This window comes from Tasmannia lanceolata, unplaced genomic scaffold, assembly GCF_043159265.1.
Source record: "Tasmannia lanceolata isolate RefF3 unplaced genomic scaffold, GAP_Taslan_0.1 ptg000018l, whole genome shotgun sequence".
NCBI lineage: Eukaryota > Viridiplantae > Streptophyta > Magnoliopsida > Canellales > Winteraceae > Tasmannia > Tasmannia lanceolata.
The window spans coordinates 9,425,581-9,441,281 of NW_027518695.1; the positions used below are offsets into that span (position 1 = coordinate 9,425,581).

Consider the following 15,701-nt stretch of genomic DNA (forward strand, 5'->3'; position numbering starts at 1 on the left):
GGAGGGTTGGGATCAACCTATGGTGGTAGCCATAACCTATTCAGGCATCAAACCCTTAAAAAATAGATTAGCATGACAAAATCACCATCCTTGGCATTAGAAAAAAAAGCCATCTAACTAGATTAGCATAACAAAATCACCACCCTTAAAAAAGCGGGTGCCCGCGTTGACCCGACCCGACCGGTGTTTTTGCGGATTGGGTCACTCGCGGGTTAGTTTTGACGGGTCACTAAAACTCAGACTCGTGCCCGCAAATTTGCCCCGACCCACAGACACGGGTCGCGTTTGCCAGGTCTAGGCACAAGGAAAAATTAAAAAACCTTGTGGCACGCCAAGTTGGCTTATCTAGAAGGCCGCACTAGTTCAACTCAAGGAGAAAAAAAGCATCCAAATCATAAATAAAAAGACAACCAGAACTATTCAATTAGTACAGGATTTTTCAAAGCTTTACAGTGCTTTGGCTGCATATATATCAACAGCTATTTGCTGTCCTTCTGAAAGCTCAAAAGGAAAACAAAAACATGGGTTCTTCTAGGGTTTTCATTATCTTACTATTTGCTATGGTTTTCCTTTTTTCTCATGCTCCTAGAGGTGTTCAAGCCCGGTCTCTGCCTTTCAAAGAGCAAAACAGTAAGAACTCTCTCTCCCTCTCACTCTCTGATATGTTCTACATGGGCATAACAAGCCGGAGTTTATTTTATCCTTGCATAGGCTTGCTATACTCCATTCAGGTCTAGAACAGCCTCAATTTATAGGGTATACCATACAAGCAGGGTAGTCTTGTAGCCTATTTTAGATAAAATTATCCAAGAAATGTAGCAGGAATAACTTATCCAAGGATTCCAATCCCATGGAGAACAGCCCCAATACTTATTAACTGAGAAGGCTTAATTTTACTCAATGACTTAATATCTTTTACTTTGTTTTCAGGATATATAAAGGTGTTGGCATCGCTTGGAGTCATGTGTAGATGCTGCGATGGGGGTCACGCCGGAGAGGAATGCCAGAGTACATGGGACGCGTCTTGCCAGAAACTAGACTGTCTTCCATGGAAATTACATTGATTTTATACAAGTGGTATTATCAGATGTAAATTTGCACATATTGATTATTAAGTCTGTTTTACCAACTCATATTCCATGGGAAGTATTGGCTGAAATTGAAAAAGTTCCTACAATTTTTAGGATGATTTCAACACTACTAACAGACCCTAGAATCTTTTTCAAAGGAAAAAAAATTATTCCATAGACAACCCCCTTAATCAAGATAAAAAAAAACAGAGAAAGTGAGAAAAGGAAATGTTGATTGTACTAGACCTCAATACAAATGCATCATATTATGGAAAGGACAGCACATTGAGGCTGTTTTCCATGAGAAAAGCAATCCATGATCTATTTTATCCTAGTATAGGATGATATCCTCTGTCCACATTGAGAACAACTGCAATGGATAGGATATATATACTAAACAAGCTGGGTAGCCAATCTCAAGGGTTTATTTAAGCTAAAATATTCAACACAAGATAATTGTATGTGTTAAAGATACATTCACCAAGTTTCCAGTCTCAGTGCAGAATAGATTGCTCGTCCCTGGTGATAAAGATATGTAACAGGTTTCTAGTCTCAGAGCAATAGATTGCTACCTTTAATAGGTTTCCAGACTCAGATCAATAGATTGCTCACCCACAGTGATAAAAAAAAAACCCTTAACTAGACACTCCTTTGCACTGAGTGACAGAAAGTCTTTCCCCCAGCATTGAATAACAGAAAGTTATTCCTCTAGCATTGAGTGACAGAAAGCCGCTCCCTATCACTAAATAGCAGAAAGCTATTCCTTCAGCAGTGAGTGACAGAAAGTCACACCCCCAACACTGAATAGCAGAAAGCTATTCCCGCTAGCACCAAGTGACAGAAAGTCACTTACCCATTGCACTGGAGTAACAGAAAGCTACTCCCCTAGCACCGAGTGATAGAACATTACTCTCCTACAATGAACAGTAGAACTATTCCGCACAGCACATAGCAATAGAAGGTTGCTCTACATTTGCAATGGATAATAGAAAATTATCTCTTAGCATCAATTCTCTCAGCTAAGAAAGGGAAGGTTCGATATAACTTATCCACTCTTCGGTACAAGAAATGGCCATTGGCCATCTATGTCCATCCTTCTCCTTGAACAAGGAGAGCAAGGAAGGCCTTTGAGACCCATTAAATTCTTGATCTTTACAATTTTCGAAGTTCACCGCTGAGGATGGATTTTCACCCGGGTGAGTGAGCTAGGGTGAGTGTGTAGGTGTGATCGTGTATGCGTGTGTATGTGCGGGCGTGCCCGCCTCTCCTGGGGCAAGAATCGGAAACTCAATTCGAAGGGGAGTTGAAGACCGGAAACTTTTCATCCCAGGGGATTGGATTTCAGACAATTGAGAAGAAGAGGGGAATGACACTTCTTCCTTAGGTTCCACTGCCTTTGCACAGATGGAAAGGACTTTTTATGTGTGAAGCGCGGCATTTTTTACTTATCTAAATTAATAAAGAACAATGAGGTAAAGAAAGGGATGCCCGCACTCACAGGGCGTGGAAGACCCTCAGGGTCAACATACCGTCCAACTCAAACCAAGCGACAAAACAAGCACAAACCAAGCGCCAGTGCGAGTGATAAAATGAACTAAATAGACTAACTCACATGGGAAGATAAATCAATTGCTTCCTTAATCCGAGTACAGCTACAGCTACGGAAAATTAAAAGGTACAGATACTGGAAATGTAAAGATAAAATGCTAAAATATGTTCGGATTTTAGTTCATGGACCTCTTCCTCCGAGGCAGACGCCTCCTTATATAGCTTTATTAGGGTAACCACTCCTCATTACCCCACGTTCTTCTTGGAGGGAAACTTTTTGGTAACTGTCCATGATGGGTCTCCTTATTTTCACGTCTTCCATAGTCCAGATGGTTATCTTCCACCTTCCCACGACTGGCAACAAACATGTCATGTCCTTGAGTCAGCCCAAATGGATAATATCGTGCTGATTCGGTCCCATATGACCTATTGTCTTTTTAAGATGACGCTTTGATGGGGTTTTCAATAACTATCCACTTCTATCATTCCGATCTATGCATGTTCTCTTACATGTCAATTACGTGCATCATGGCACGTAATTCCGTCGACTTCGTCCACGTGGATGGCCACTTTGTTGATCTAGTCATTCATGACCGATAAAACCTAAAATGGGTGTAAACACAATTACATATACTTCATATCCTATGTCGGAGAGATGGGCATTTGTAGACACCTCATCTTGTATGGACTGCGACTGAACGTAGTCTAGCACTCCAATGATGAACCTGTGCTTCTCAAATCGAAGAAATGACCTTGACTACAAAAGAGCCCCCAAAAGAAGCCATGTCAGAACCCAGAAAGCCACTCCCCCATACCACCAAAAAATCCCAAAGGAAATTTTTGCTTCAACAATTTAGATTGAAATGATAAATTTTAGGGATGTCATTACAAATTAAAGGGCCCATGTAAACAAAACTTTAGTTGTATGCTCTGTTTGGTTGCTTGTTTTGGGGGGATTGTAGGAGTTTCAAATGCATGAGATCTCTCAGAGATCTCCCCAAAGCATGTTTGGTTGTCATTTACACCTTTGACTACTAGACAACTTCTAGACATCATTATTGGTTTTTATCCTATGACGCCTACGTGGCGGAGATGTTCCCCCCATAATCTTCTCCCCTTTTTTCACCAAAATGGAGAAATTTGTTGGGGGAATTAGGAGAAATTCTTGTCTTATTATTTCTCTCTCTTACTTTTCTCTCTCTTCAACCTATATTTTGATAATGACACCCTACATCTTTCGCTAATTTCCTCGCGCAACCAAACACTACTCACAAATCTCCCTCCTAATATTCTCCCCATCTTCCATTCTCTTCCATTCTTGTCTAATTCTCTTTGACTTGTTTTTCTCATATTCTCCCAGCCATCTACAAGCAACCAAACAGAGCAGTAGTGGTTTAAGTTACTTTTCCATGTGTAATCAAACACGTACCGGAAATGTTGGAATGTGACTAACTAGATGGAGGGAGAAGATATGATTCAAGAAAAGAAAACTATAAATTGAATCTAAAGCCTCTTGTTTACGGTGTTTGGAAAGAAGACCACAAGCTAATTTTTAAAGTTTCGAATGAGGTTGGAAGAAGGGAATTTTCAATGAATTTTTCGGAAATGCGAAAAATATCAAGAAAGAAGATGAAGAAAGCGCACCACATATCGATGTTCATCTCTTGCTGGAATGCTACCTTATCGTCTTCGTTGATGCTAATCGTCACAATCTAATGGAAGAACAAGAACAAGTAAAAGATTTGAAGAATTACATTAAGTTCCTTGAAAGTGAAATTGCAAAGTTGAATATGAAGATTTCATCAAGTGTAGAGATGATGATCAGAAGTTTCTATTTTTTGGGATTTTGATTTAAGGAATGGTGTTGAAAATTGTAAATCAAAATCAAAGTTTATGGTCCTGCTAGGATAGTTATTATATGTGGAAAATGTAAATGTCATTGTATGTTTTCTAAAGCTCTTAATGTCTAGGCTACATTATCAAAGAGTCAATCTGGATGTCTTATGATGGTGCTTAGGATACCCAAAGGACTCACGGCGGCTGCAAGAAAGTGTTTAACGTATTTAGCTATTTTAGGAGTGTCTTGTGTCAATAAGCATGAAGTCATTGTTTTAGAAATTATAAGCTTAAATGTTCAAGGGTAAGCTTCAAGGGTAAAGGTTCTTTCACGGGAGAAGTGCAAAGATTCTAAGAATAAGGGAAGTCCAATTTTCTTGTAAGTTGTTTTGGTATACTCCAATTTCCAGAAAAATTCTTTAATCCAAACAGGGGCGGCTAATGATGTTTGGTTTTGGAAAATGATGTGCCGACTGAATATATTCTAGAAGAATCAAAGTCTTTGCGTGAAGTTTTTTGGCTTCTAATAGATATTTAATTCATGCATCTGTCACTTGAAGATTGATTCCATCAATGCCATGTACAGGATGGTTTGATAAACATAAGCCCCACCCTTCTAGAAGAGAGAGGAAGACCATTCCAAAGAGAAAAAGCTCTTGTTACTTTGTTAGTCAATCTAAAAGTGACGTAAAGAAATATTCTATTAATATCTCTCATAAAATAGTAGTTTATATTTTAATAAAAACAATACAATATTTTGTAATATAAATAGCTCTTCTTAGTCAATCTAAAAGTGACATAAAATAATATTCTATTTATATTTCTCATAAAATAGAAGTTTGTATTTTAATAAAAACCTGCAATATTTTGTAATCTTATGGTAGATTTACTTATCTTTATTTTCTCTAAATCTAAATGAGATCTTGGGTATGGAAAAACATGGTGCTCACAAGAGATGGTAGTTATGTGGAGTAGATGGAGGTTTAAGACCTTGATATTAAATTAAGGAATTTGATAGCGTCCATCATAGAAGGCATTTCGCGTATGGCCTGTTGCATGTGAGAGCAGCCACATATGCTCACTTTTCAGCAGATTTTGTCTTCATTCATGAGAGCCTGCTCTCACATGCGACAGGCCATCCGCGAAATGCCTTCGAGCAAGAGATGGTAGTTATGTGGAGTAGATGGAGGTTTAAGACCTTGATATTAAATTAAGGAATTTGATAGCGTCCATCATAGAAGGCATTTCGCGTATGGCCTGTTGCATGTGAGAGCAGCCACATATGCTCACTTTTCAGCAGATTTTGTCTTCATTCATGAGGGGCTGCTCTCACATGCCACAGGCCATCCGCGAAATGCCTTCCGCGATGGACGATAGCAAATCCCTTAAATTAAATCCCCTTCTTTGCCGATTTAGAGGCTTTTTGAGCTCTTTTTAAAAATTAAAAAAAAAAAAAAAAAAAAAAAACATTCTTTTTGTACTTACTATCAAATGAAGTGATTCGATTGTTTTTGAATTTTTACTATTTAAAAAAAAATACTATTACAAATTAAGACTAAGGTTTTGGGAGTTTAAAACTTATATATCATTATAACTAAAAACCAGCACAAATGCACTGGATCTCATCAGAACTGCGAAGTTAAGTGTGCTTGGACAAGAGTAGTAGTAGGATGGGTGACCTCCTTGGAAGTCTTACCTTTCAAAAAAAATATCATTATAACTAAAAACGAAATTAATTCATCTCCATTGAATATAATATGGTTGCCATATGCTCCTTGTGGATTCGAGTTTTTTTTTTTATTTTAAATCAAGGAAGATGAGATGATCTCTCTTCGGATTCTTTGGTGATTTCCGCTATGCCATCAATAGCTGTGGTGGTAGGCAGAGCAAGCTCATAAACATGGTTTTGTGTCCATTTTGGGAACAAAACTGAGAATCTATTATTGTAATGAATAATTAAATCCTAAAAAAGAATTAAAAGGTCTAAAAAGGCCCATATAGACAATCCACATACAAACGCATACCAAACCAACACATTTGAGCCCTGATATCATCTACAGTTGAAACTTCAGATAATTAAAAAAACCCTTCCCAATTGATTAAAACTTTTATTGTTCCTCTGCTGGAATTTCAGCTTCATGATAAATAAACTACAATGGGACTTCTCACTTGATGAACACCATCTTTCCACACCATTGAAGCTGATACTACATTGCCCTTAATTTCTCCTGCAACATTTACTACAAAAGATTGCTTCTCCCCTAAGGACTTAAATGAAAGAACACTCGGTTCGACGCTTATAACAAGCCCTGATGGGGCAATCACGGCCACTTCGTAAGTAGAATTCGAAAATCCAACATTGGTGACTGTTCTACTGAACTTAGCTGAGATTGATTTTCCACTCACTGAAGAAAGAGCGATGGAAGGATAGTTAAGATCCCAGACAGATCCGTTGGCCGCATTTGAACAACTACTGTTATCTCCGGTCACGAGTCTTAACATCTGAGTATCGTAACCTACATTGCATAGCATTTGAACATAATCCGCCTCGGCTGCGTCATATACTAAGCCGGGATTTACAGCTTGAACTGGGTTTATGTGACCCGCACCATAGGCGAATTCGGCCTCAGCATTGGAGGAAGTGTTCATGGGGTAGGCTGCAAAGTACATGTTAATAAAAGTGGATTAGTGGTGTTCAAAAAAAATTCTGCCAATGTATATGCACACAGCATTTTTTCCAAGATTTTTATTCATGGGTTCACACGTCTTTCTATCCATTTCTTTCTGGGATCTTGTTTTGTGGTTGAATGAAATATTCAAATGGTGTGTGTGTACTTCATGTACTTATTTTTCATATTATAAAGCTAAGCCATAAAATTAGGATGGTTTAATTGATTGAATGAAGATCTTGAGGTAAAGATTAGGGGTTTAACTTTGGTCAGGCTCAACCCGAACCCAATGGTTTCAACCTGATTTCGTCTCGAGTTAGCATTTCCTTGGGCTAGCCAGTCCGATTTAATTTTGGGTTACGTTAGGGTTTAGGCCTTGGGCAGCTCAACCTGACTTGTCCCCCTAATTTTATAGCAAATTTATTGCAATTTTCAAAATCTTGGTTAATATTTTTTATAGATTTTTTTTTTGCCTCAGCAGACCAAACATAACCTGACTCATCCCAATCATATTTGAAAAATCGGGTTGGATGGTTTAGGTTAAGGTTGAGAAATTTAGTAGTGTGTTGGGTTATGTGAAACACCAAGTACTCCAAAAGCTCAAGCTGTTAGAGTAGGTGCTATTTAATCATTTATGCTTCAACACTCCCCTTCATGTCTTCATGTGTGGCCCTTTTCTTTTGGGTTGGGCATGCACATGAATTTTTAATAACAACGAGTTGTTGGGTTTTAAACCCAGGACCTGCCTTGAGGCAATTTCTCTGATACCACCTACTCCAAAAGCTTAAGCTGCTAATCATTTATACTTTAATAGGTTAGGATTGACCCCTTCTTCGACATGAGGCTAGGCGTGGGTCGGTTAGGGTGGAAGTAATACTACCTCGGGATGGGCTAGGGTTGTCCCAACCCAGCCCGAGTTGAACCCCTAGTAAAGATAAGTTATGTCATTACCTGTAGTCATTAGGGCAGACTTGATTGCGGCTGGAGACCATGTTGGATGAAAGGACTTGACATAGGCTGCAGCACCACTTACATGGGGGCAAGACATGGATGTTCCAGAGATTATGTTGTATCGCACTGCTCTTTTGTCTCCCTCATATACTGAAGGCGATGCAACCGGTGACCATGCAGCTAAAATATCAACTCCAGGGGCAGTTAAATCAGGCTGCACCATATTAAGTGGTCTTAATCAAAATGAGCTAAAACAGATGGAAGATACAAAGATACTTTTTTTCCCCCCTTTCTGGTAGATAAGCTGGGGTTTGGTGAGACCCTGTGAGTGTATTAAGATGTTATGAAAAAAACCCATAATAGAAATATGCAATTTCATTGGCACACCTAAACGAGACAAGACACAAAGATTTACGTGGTTCGGCCTACATCCACAGCAAAGGCAACGGGAAAATCCACTAGTTTCCAAGACAAAATTGGCATCTCTCACCAAACGGTCCAAACCCACCAAGAAACCCTTGTACACCCTTTTCCTCCTTTTGAGCTCTCAACCCTCTTCTTGAAGACAAGAAAGCGAAATAAGCCCTAAAACCCCCCATACAAAGCGGGTGAAAACAACTTATCCGAATCGGGCCGAACTCATTTAAGTAACCGGTGCATCCGCCTCGCACAAAATATTTCGGACCCCAACCAGGTTTAATTGATGATGCCCAAATCAACATAAGGTAAGAATGATAATACAATCGAATGTAAGAAAACCCATTAAAATCTTGATATACATAGTTAAATTTATTTTTTCCCTGCTTTTTAGCTACTTCTTACCCTCTCCCCACTCCTGCCCTCTCTACTATCTCCTTCTCCCACCCACCCTAGCCCTCTCTCGCCACTGGATAAACTAATATTTCAAGGGAAAAAAATTCATGGGTGCCAAACATGGGATAAATCTCTCTTTTGTTCGACATACAAGGGTCTTAAAACAAATCTTATGCCCATTTTAAGTGGGAAAATGGCATACAATTTGTTTTACACCTAAGTTTAAGTGAAAAAAGCCTTAAAATTTGTTTTATGCCCATTTTTAATTGGAAATGGGCATAAAATTAGTTTTACACCCATCTTTAAGTGGAAAATGTCATAAATTTTATTTTATGCCCATTTCTAAGTTGAAAATGTCATAAAATTTATTTTATGCCCATTTTTAAGTGGAAAATGGAAGTAAAATTTGTTTTACGCCCATTTTACAATGAAATACTTGGAGCCTAACAAATAGAAAAATGTGAAAGTTACCTTTAGGATGTCTTTCGTGATAGGGTTAGGCCCTCGCGAGGAGAAGGAAACTACTACCGGAGCTGTGTCGTCTTTAGTCTCATCACTCTTCAATATGGTTGCTGTTGCATTACTAGTTAAATATGAAGAAAACCAATTAATATCATACGGAATTGGGTCCTATCCTTTGTTTTTTGTTTTGTTTTGAGCTAATGAACACTAGTTTTACATTCAAAATGCTATGATTTCACTTTTAAATTGTACAGAATGTTGTTAGATCACAAATTAGAGAAATTATATGGTGCCCGACAGTCTAGTCCCGTGTGGGTGGTACGTCAAAAATACCGCCCTTAATATTTGATCCAACAGCAGCCTCTTAAAAAGTGGGTTGCTGTTGGATCAAATATCAAGGGCGGGACTGCCTACACAGGACTTGACCGTCGCTCGACCTTATAAAAACTCCACAAATTAAATGGTGCTGATATACATAGATTAATCTGGGGACAAATTTCTCTGATTAATCTTGGATTGTGATGAAAAAATTTATTTGAAGTTTGAAAATTAAACAGAGAAGAAAAGGGAGCAAATGATTAGAAATACCTTGTTGTGTTTATGTAGTTGAGAACATCACTGCCAAACACTATATTCAGAAGGCTAGCGGGCAATGGATAAGAAAACGCTAAGTCACCGTAGCGTGTATCTTGCATTACGGTGCCCAAAGCTTCAGCAGACAAAGCTCCCTCTCCAGTAGATACGACATCACAGAAAACAATCTTTCCCTTGACCAAGTTCTTGTCCAATGAGTCCAAGCTGCAGTACCTTCATTCATCGATGCCCAATGAAAATTTTCAATCTAAACTTACTTAAGCCTTTTGCACTAAAGCTTCCGAAGAGAAAGAAAAAAGACTACAAAAATGAGGTGATTTGTGTGAAACAACCAATTACTCCAAAAGCTTAAGCTGTTAGAGTCTGTGCTATTTAATCGTTTATACTTCAAAGTTTTTATATGGTGCCCGACCGTCAAGTACCTTGCTAGCGGTACCCCCCTTGATATTTGATCCAGCAGACCACTTTTTCAGAGTCTGCCGTTGGATCAAATATCAAGGCGGGCAGTTCTTCACGGTCGGGCACCATATAATTTTTGTATACTTCGACACTCCCCCTCACGTGTGGCCCCTCTTTTTTGGGTTGGCCATGCACATGAATTTTTAATATGAAGGAGTTATTGGGCTACCGTTAGGCAATAGCTCTGATACCATGTGAAACAATTAAGTACTCCAAAAGCTTAAGTTGTTAGAGTTCGTGTTATTTGATCATTTATACTTCAACCATTTGATCATCATGTATTGAACAGTTTCCCTCTATTGATCAGAGGCACAATCTTCCTCTCTACTAATGCAAAATAAACCGAGTTTTGAAGATTATACTAAAGATTTTTATTTTATTTTTAATTTTTTTTTTGGGCGGGGGGCGTGGGGTTGGTGTTGATCTTAATGAGTCTGATCATCATGTAGTGAGAAGTATTCCTGTAGTGATCAAAGGCAGTGTCTTTTGAATTTCAATATACTAATGCAAGAGAAACTGATTTTTGAGGATTTTTTTTGTGTTGGTTTTGATGTTAATAAGTTCATTTGAGTTCACCTCGATATGGATCCATCATAACCTGCAGATTTGTTTGGGGCATCTCCTCCATATATCAAAGGGTACATGCCATCCTTGAGCTCAAAGGTATTAATGGCATTTCCCTATATCGAAAAAAACTAACATTTAGAATTTAGTAAAAGAATCTTTCCATATATAAACATAAAAGTTAGTACCAAAGTTTCCTCTTTCTCACCTCATAAGCCTCACCATTACCCAACAGCACCATGGCCACAAATCGCCTGTCAATAGTACTAGCTGCCACAGTTAGACTCCACGGCGAAAAATTCGAAACAGTGGAAGGTCCAGGTCCCGAGTTACCGGCAGAATTCGAGGTGAGGATCCCTTTCTTCATAGCATGGAATGCTCCAATGGCAATGGTATCTTGAAAATAGTTTGATAGGGAGCTACCTCCGAGCGAAACCGATATGATATCGACACCATCAGCAATTGCATCATCAAAGGCTGCGAGGATGTCGGCATCGAGACATTCTATCTCCGACCGACAGACCTTATATACGGCAATGCGAGCCGAAGGAACCCCTCCTCGAGCGGTCCCTTGGCCCAGGCCAAGTAGGCTCGCCCCGCTGACTTGGCGCCCAGCAGCGGTAGAAGCGGTGTGGGTCCCGTGACCCAATGAGTCCCGAGGAGAATCAAATTGTACTTCCTCCACCTTTGCTCCACTGTTGTAGAATTTAGCTCCAATAATCTTACTGCATTTTCATTGCAGATACAACAATAAGGGTATAGTAAATCATTGGAAATAAAGTTGTACAATGGGAGATTTTGATGTTTTGTCCTTTTTTTTATCATGGTACTCCTTCAAGTTTGGATTAGAAAAGATTCTAATAATGACTGATTCTCTGTATAAACTATTCACTGGAGCTCACTGTAAAATGTATCCAGTCAGTGGTCTTGATCAGAGAAGTCTAACTTCTGCTTTCAACTTGGGCTAGTCAATGATTGACTTAGTCAATTTTTCACTAGCCCAGGCATGTCAAAAGAGTTTTTTATTGACTTTCTAGAGCAAAACTTGGTCCGGGACAAGAATTGGACCAGGCTAAAAGACAGCTGACTCGTCGAGTAAATAATTGATATGGAGGGTTTTTAAATGCCATTTTCTAACCAAGGTTTCAAATTTTGGTCTCGGAATGCGTTTCGGTCCTCATCGAAACTAAAATTTCGTGCGAAATCTGTTGAAATCAATTCAGCGGCTATTTTTTCTCTTTTTTATTTCGACAGAAATTTCGGTAATTTCAGCTGAAATTTTGCAATAATATTAAATAATATTATCAAATTTCGAGATTTTTGGGTGAAATCCCTTAAATCGGACGAAATTTAGGGATAAACGATATTTCAGGCCGAAATAAACTACCCTTTTGGGTATTATCGATTTCGGTTTCGTTCTCCACCGAAACCCGAAATCTCATATTTCGATCAAAATTTGAAACCTTGTTTCTTACATAGCCCTCTCAAATGCCAGATTACAAAGCTGGTTGGAGAATAGACATGGTTCATAGGCCAAGTTTTAGTGGATAGTCTATACCCATGTTTCAAAATGGGGACGCGGGTCAAAATGAAGCCAAAGCAAATCCAAGTCAACCCGGTGTGATGCGGCTGAGTACTCAAAGAGTCAAAGAGTCAAAGGAGTTTTGATGGATTTGTAGGGCAAAATGCGAACTTAAATAAGAATACGGACAAGGTAAAAAAATAAAAAATAAAAAACTTGGGCTACTTATAAATGACATGGGGGAGTTTTGAAACTATGGTTTATACATAAAGTTCTTCAAAGAAGGTGCTTAAAAGAAATTATCTTTGAAGTTATATATGGTGGCTCCGATTTACTTATTGCAGGTGAAATTGGCTGATGATTGGCAAGTTCCCTTCCATTTGCTCGGCGGTGGGCTGAGTCCTTCATCATTGAAGCTGTCAGACTCCGGCCAGATTCCGGTGTGACAATCACATCGCTCTCCGTTGTAGTCCTAGTAATATTCTGAGAAAAGCCCATGAAGTCCCATGATCTTGTTGTGTGAAGCTTCTTTACTTTACTAGGGAACACAGAGACTATCCCTTCCATGCCTGAAAATTCAAGTTTTCGAATAATCATGTCAATACTCATTCATAATCTTTTCACCCAATGATGGTGTACAGCTTATGCACCTGACTGTTCCAATTAAAATTACTCTGGAATATAGATTTTCTCACTAGCAATTTTCTGCATTTCTTCCTCAGAGAGTTTTGCCGCAAATCCATTGAAGCTCCTCTTGTAACTGTAGACCAAAGACTCTGATGCAGCACTATTCCATGCATTGGACAAGAGAAATTATAGTTGGACTTTAGCCATTTGATACTAAACAAAAGCAATAAGGTTTCATTTTAAGAAGCACGTATAATATCATGAGGAAATATTTAGTATAGTATAGAGTGCATATAATGATGATTCAATGTATAATTCTTTCTTGAACATTAATCTAGATCAAACGGTGATAATAAGTTGGACCCACTACTTTGTTGGATGGGCCCCACTCATCAGCACTAGCTATCTAAGAGATGAGATTTTGTTCTCTTAGGCTGCTTCCATGGCAAAAGCTTCAAGAACAGTTTAGAGAATTTCTTCAAAAAAAAAAAAAAACAGTTTAGAGAAGAAAACTAAACTAAGAACAATAGAGGGAAAAGTTAGGCTGAAACCTGCCAAGCACTTGTTGGAGCATGCCAATGTGGAGGGATTCTGCAGAGAAATCACCTTTTGGAGGCTCACCCATGTACACAATGTAGACCTGAAAATCAATGAAACTCTATTATTTTCCCTTGAAGCCAAAGAACCCCATTAAGCATTAGAATTCTATCAAATTATTGGGAGCAACTTGTTCATCTAGTGTGCCATCCACAGATGGCTCACAGTTAGAAGAATCCTAGCCATTTGATCAGTAGATCTTTTAAATTATGAGAATTTCCAGTACAGATAGATCAATAATGGGGCCCACCAGATAAACCATCTTACCAATCGTGTGGCAGATGTTGGTGGGTCGAGCAACTGGCTTAGAGTTCCTATAATTCCTCTACGGTCAGTTTGGCATGGAACAAGCTTGTATTTTCTGTACAAATTTTGTTATAGTAATATTTTATCTAGGACAAATGTGGATGTGAACAATGAAAGGCTGATTAAAATCAAATCAACACCCTTAAAATTGTGTTTGCCCAGAAATCAGCCTTTCACTTGTTGTGTGAAGGGTTGAGATTAAAAATTATGTTTTATAGTGAAAAAAAAGAAGTAAAAGGCTGATTTTAGGCAACACACTTATGACATGTTTCGCAACTTTGAAAAAAAAAAATACTCCATGAAATATTAGGGGACACAATTGTGAGAAAAGAGCTGAGGAGCGTGGAGAAAGACTTAGAGGGCAGGAGTGGAGAGAGCTTGAGAAATCCTAAAACTCCCCTCACTCCCACGCTCTTAAGTGTTCATCTACGCACATCTCACATAACTGGCCTCACTAATATTCCAAGGAATATTTTTTCATGGTGGCCAAACATACCCTTAGTCACGACAAACCTCGTTGACATGGTGCAAAATGCATAAACTTATGGATGTTACCAATCCCTGAAAGTAAAAATAATTCATAGAGATGGATTTGCCTTTCTTTCTGGTTCTGAAGCTCCATAGCAACTGTTGGGTAGGCTAATGAAGAGGGTTATGATGAGGGCACAGAGCCGTGAGGAAGATGGTTTTCTAGCCATTGGTGAGATCCAAAGAGAGAGAGGGTTCTTAACTCCATTACATGCAGGTCTATCTATATATGCATGAAGAAAAATAAGACAACCATATTGGATTCTCAGATCCTATAGTAATCATCGCTTACAAACGAAATCATCCAAAAGCCGGCTAGAGACTAACATCATCTCTATGTTGCATTTAAGACAACTCTTTGGTCATGTAAACAAGGGTTTTACTAATCACTACTCTATGACTTTTGGAAGGATTCAAAGGTTTGTTTTTTTTTTAGGAAAGGAAGAGATTAAGAGCCTCTTTGGGTTCCTCTAAAAATTATTTCCATATATTCTTACAAGCCAATCATGGTTATAAAATTCTCCGAATAATTGAGAATTTCTTGGAAAATCTTGAATTTTTTATTTTCCATTTTAAACTTCTAAAAATCCCAAATAATTCAAACATTCTCCCATTTCATGAATTCAGTGTATTTTTTTTTTTAATTCTCATGAGAAATTCAAATTTATGAATAAAACATTATACTGGAAGGAGAATTCGCATCCTATTATATCACAGACTTACATTTCATCATCCCTTCATGTGGACTTTTCACATTATTCTCTTCCTTTTTGGTCTTTCCCTTCTCTTACCAATTTTAATTATGTCATTTTATCTCTTCTAATACTCCGCATTTTACCCTCCATTTAACCAAAATTTGGCCTCATTTAATCCTTCTTTCAAGTCCTGTTTCACCCAAACCACACTTCAAATTCAAAACATCACAAATTCCATCCATTTCGCAGCCATTAATTTTTTTTCCATAGAAATTGTGTGTGTGTGTGTGTATATATATATATATATATATATATATATATATATATATATATATATATATATATATATAGAGAGAGAGAGAGAGAGAGAGAGAGAGAATACACAAAATTTAGTTTTTGTTTTTAGTGGCAGAACTTTAGTAGTTGGATGTTATAGAATTGTGGTGGGAAAGGTTGAAGA

The 15,701-nt window shown here is 38.2% G+C and overlaps 1 long non-coding RNA gene and 1 pseudogene across 1 annotated transcript; one reads left to right on the forward strand and one right to left on the reverse strand.

The window, feature by feature from the left end:
- Positions 1–279: 279 nt before the first annotated feature.
- LOC143851348 (uncharacterized) lies at positions 280–1,189 on the forward strand. The gene is made up of 2 exons (XR_013236298.1): positions 280–630; positions 931–1,189. It is a non-coding gene; the product is annotated as an uncharacterized LOC143851348 (long non-coding RNA).
- Positions 1,190–6,590: 5,401 nt separating this feature from the next.
- On the reverse strand, positions 6,591–13,749 carry LOC143851753 (cucumisin-like; annotated as a pseudogene).
- Positions 13,750–15,701: the final 1,952 nt, after the last annotated feature.